A 5,350-nucleotide genomic window follows, 5' to 3' on the forward strand; every position below is an offset into this window, starting at 1 on the left:
TACTAAGTGTTCTCTAGAGAAAATAGAACCAACAGGAGGTATCTGTAATTATAAGATTTATAAAAGTGTCTCATGCAACCATAAGGATGCAGGAATCGGAATTCCATAAGGAAGACATACAGCTGAAAACTGTGATAAAGGGTTTTGATGAACTCCATAGGAGAGGCTGGCTGGCTGAAGAAGAAATGAAAATTCTCTTCAGTCCCTTAAAACTGATCCTTCAACAGTTTTGGTCAAATCTAACTGATATATTCTTCCATTTGTGGAACACACAAATGAAATGATACATCCTCCATAGATCATAGGGCAATCAGCCACAGACACAATCAATTAAATTATGATTTAAGAAACCAGACTTCTAAGTTACCAATCAACCATGACATATCATGCTGTAGTGGTTAGGTCAGTGTTTTCCTGACAAGACAATTGGCACCACCACATGGCCAAGTTGTTATCTGATCCTAACCATCACACCCCCTTTTATTAAAAGTTCATGTACACAGTGAGAAAGGAACTGATGTATCAAACTAGTGGCACAAAAAAATATCAAAACAATGGGATATAAGTTTTTCTAAAATGCATCTGAAGGGGAAAAAAAACACTATTATGTGTGAACAAGATGCACACCAAGCAGAAGCAAGCCACCATATGATGTGATCTCTTAGTGGGCAAACCAGTCATAGTATAGAAAAAACAATGGATAATAACATGGCAGAAATTGAGAAAAGGTCATGAGGGGTTCTTTTCTCTGTATTTTACAAAAATGCAGTGTGTCTTTGCTAACATTTCTTAAGCTTTCACAGGATTCATATTTCATTCTAATGAATAGGAAAAGACCACCTAACATATTTCCTTCCTTTCTATCTCCATGCTGGTTCACAATACTGGGATCGGGTCCTTACTAGCCAAGACAAACAGTGACTATAAACAGAATTATGGATTCAAGTTCCAACCCTGATATAAGAAACAGTTTACTTATGTATTTGAGCCCATGAATATTGCTCTGATGTTTTATTCAAGATGGTGAGAAAAGCTATTAAAGGCTTTTTACCTTTCCAAATAAAAATTTTATGATTGACTTTTCCATTTCTACAAATAACCATATTGGAATTAGGATTATATTGAATCTGCAAAAATCACTTTGGGTAGAAGTAGCATTTAACAGTTACTCTTCCTACCCATGATCACAGAATATTTTTTAATTCATTGCATAACTTAAGATTCTCTAGAGAAACAGAATCAACAGAGAATACTCACAAATATAAAATTTATGAAAGTGTCTCATGTGACCATGGGAAGACAGAATCAAAAATCCACAGGGCAGGCTGAGAAGCCAATGATTTTGATGGAGGGTCTGGATGAGCACCACAGGAGAGGCTTGCCGGCCAAAGCAGGAAGAGAACCTATCTCTTCCGAGTCCTCCTCAAAAGGCTTCCAGTGATTAGATTGAGCATCACTTATTGCAGATGACACTCCCCTTAGCTGATGAGGAGTTGTGGATGAAGCTGACATGAGCATGATCTAATTCCATGAAATGTCCTCATTGCAACAGACAGGCCAGTACTTGCCCAACCAGACTAACAGGTACCACCACTTGACCAAGTTGATACATGAAGCTGACCATGACAATCCACCCCTTGCAATTTGGCAGCTATATATATCACCTTAAACCTTACATAATTCCTAAATAAAAAACATTAAAACACACTCTTTCCTTTCTTTCACCTAACAATACTCAACTGTCCTGCATATAACTGGAAATACAGTAACTCTCTCCAGCATAGGATGCAAGTCCTTGAGTAATATTCATTCTTAAACTTGATATCTTACAACTTAAATAATATAACAGGAACAAAACAGCATCATTGTCCTCATTTCCATAACTGATCACATGGTTGTAGTACATATTTATCACTACCTTTTTCCACTACTCAATCCATGTTCCCTTTACCTCAGCAAGCACTTTAACTGGCCATGGTTCCTGGCCTGGAGGAGTGTACAGTTTTCCATTGATTTTATGAGGACATGGTAGTACTAAAAGACTATCTAAGGGACCTCCTATATTTCAAGAAAACTATTCTTTACCTCCATTATGTACTTGCAGTCCTATTTCCCCTGATATACAAGGTCAATCATCCTAGAAAATAATGTAATCCCCTTCTTGGCTTGTTGATCCAGGGGCATGAGTAGTTCAAAGTCACCAGGTGGCAGTCTTAGATTCCTGTTCAATGAAATTGTTTCTCCTGGGGGAAGCAGTCCCTTTTGGAACTCAAACCTATATATACAGAGCTCAGAGTCTCGGGGACAGGAAGCAAAAATTTCCCTAGGGGATCACTAGGGGTAATAGTGAGTGGTGCCACTCCCATTTCCACCCCTTGTTTCCTGGACCCATGGATCCTGTCAATGGGAGAAACAGCACCACACAGCAGATGCTGATTCAGAGCATATACAGCTTCCTGGGGAACATTACCCACACTTTCAAGGTATTGACACCTAGTTGGTACTGTAATTGAGTTTTCAAAAGGTCATTTCACCATTCTGTCAGTCCAGCTGGGGAACATGGTAAGACCAGAGAATTACATGAGCATGTGTCCATTCCTGCACTTCATTTGCTGTAAAGTGTGTTCCTTGATCAGAAGCAATGCTATGTGGAATACTATGATGATAGATAAGGCATTCTGTAAGCCCATGGATGGTAGTTTGGCAGAAGCATTGTGTGCAGGGAAAGCAAACTCATATCCAAAGTATGTGTCTATTCCACTTAGAACAAATCACTGCCCCTTCCATAAAGGGAATGGTCCAATGTAATCAATCTGCCACCAAGTAGCTGGTTGGTCACCTTGGGAAATGGTGCCATATTGGGGCTGAGTGTGGGTCTCTGCTGCTTGCAGATTGGGCATTCAGCAGTGGCTGTAATCAAGGCAGCCTTGGTGAGTTGGAAGTCTACATTGCTGAACCCATATATAACCTCCTTCCCTACCACCATGACTGCTTTGTTCATGAACCCACCGGGAATGACAGGAGTTGCTGTGGAAAGAACCTGCCTGCTATCCATAGAATGGGTCATCTTATCCACTTATTATTAAAACCTTCCTCTGCTGAAGTCACCCTCTGGTGTGCATTCACATGGGACACAAATATCTTCATTTTTTAGCCCACTCAGAAAGGCCTATCCATATACTTCTTCCCCAGAACCCTTTGTCACCAATTCCCCAATTATGGTCTTTCCAAGTCCCTGCTCATCCAGCCAAACCATTAGCAATAGCCCATGAGTCAATATACAAATGCACCTCTGGCCAATTTTCTTCCAAGCAAACTGAATAACCAGGTGCACTGCTCAAAATTCTGTCCACTGGGAGGATTTCCCCTCACCACTGTCCTTCAAAGGACTCCCCAGAAAGGGGCTCTAATGCTGTGTCTGTCCACTTTCAAGTGGCACCTGCATATCATGCTGAACTATAGGCCCGAATTTTCTCTTCCTCAGTCAGTTCCCAGACAAGAGTCCATAGCTCTGGTCTGGGAAAGAGAAGGAATGTGGCAGGGGTGAAGACAATGAAAATTGGACAACTTCAGTAACTTACTTGTGCCTTCAGGATCTGCTTTAGCTCTATCTCATATATACACCATTTCCATTTTAAATATAGTGCTGCTGCACATGCCCAACTTTATAGTTTGGTGAGTCAGACAACATCCAGCTCAGGATAGGTAACTCAGGTCTCATGGTAACTTGGTGGCCCATAGTTAAGTGTTCAGTTTCTACTAAGGCCCATTAGCAGACTAAAAGCTGTTTCTCAAAAGGAGAGCAGTTATCTGCAGCAGATGTTAAGGCTTTTCTCCAAAATCCTAAGGGTCTGCATTTTGATTCACCTGTAGGGTTCTGCCAAAGGCTCCAGACAACATCTGTATTTGCCACTGACACTGCCAGCACCATTGGATCTGCTGGATCATATGGCCTAAGTGTCAGAACAGCTTGTACAACAGCCTGGACATGTCAAAAAGCCTCCTCTTGTTCAGGTCCCCACTCAAAATTAGCATCTTCTGTGGTAAATCAATAAATGGGTCAGACTAGCACACCCAAATGAAGAATATGTTGTCGCCAAAACCCAAAAAGTCCAAGTAGGCATTGTGCCTCTTTTTGGGTCTTAGGAAGGACCAGATGCAGCAACTTATCCCTCAACTTAGAAGGGATATCTCGACATGCCCCACACCACTGGACACCTAGAAATTTCACTGAGGTGGAGGTCTCTGCATTTTTGTTGGATTTATCTCCCACCCTCTGGCACACAAATGCCTTAGCAATAAATCTGGAGTAGTTGCTACTTCTTGCTCACTAGCTCCAATCAACATGATACCATCAATATAATGGACCAGTGTGATATCTTGTGTGAGGGAGAAATGATCAAGGTTTCTGTGGACAAGAATATGACATAGGGCTGGAGAGATTTATGGCATTGGCTAGTAAATCATGGGGTACCTAGAAGTACAATAGAAGGACAGCATACTAAATTTTTGTTTGAGCTGTAGAAGCAAAAGGGTTCTAGGTCAAGTGAACAGAAGTCTGGAAATTGATTAAGGGACCATGACTCTGTGTTTTTGTAATTCAGGTTAGACTTCTGTTCATTTGACCTAGAACTCTTTTGCTTCTACAGCTCAAACAAAAATTTAGTAGACTGCCCTTCTATTGTATTTCTAGGTACCCCATGATTTACTAGCCAATGCCACCAATCTCTGCAAGTCATATAATCTTGGCTTCTACTTTGGGTTTGCTGTCTATTATAATAGTCACATGTACCCTGTCTTGGGCAATTAAGTGCAGCCACCTGACTTCTGCCAACTTGGAATCCCATCATCCCTATTGTGTTTAAGAATTTCAATTCAGTGACATCAGTTCCTGCAGCAATATCTGACCTACAGAGAAGGGCAACCATAAAGCTCTGCAGGGATAATGGTGCTAGTCTCACAAATTTATTTCTCACTGTTCTGGTAAAAGGTGCATCCTCCAGAAATTCCTGGGTTATAAGAAAGAGTAAGCTTTGCATGATAAATCCACTCTAACATTCTCTCTAAGCCTCTGGATCCCCTCATCTACATTATACCACGGCAGCTCTGGAATTTCAACCTCAGGTAATTTTGTCCACCTTTTGATCCATGTTTCAACCAACCATCCAAACAAACTGTTATTACATTTTCTAACCCCTCAAGCTATATCATTGAGTGTAGAACCTCTGCTTAGTGAGCCCATATCAATAAATACAGCCTTATATTCCTCTCCCAATTATTCCACACCCTTAAAATCCATCGCACACATATTCCCTGATTTCTGTCTGTATAAATTGGAAAACTCATGCAG

This window comes from Tamandua tetradactyla, chromosome Y, assembly GCF_023851605.1.
Source record: "Tamandua tetradactyla isolate mTamTet1 chromosome Y, mTamTet1.pri, whole genome shotgun sequence".
NCBI lineage: Eukaryota > Metazoa > Chordata > Mammalia > Pilosa > Myrmecophagidae > Tamandua > Tamandua tetradactyla.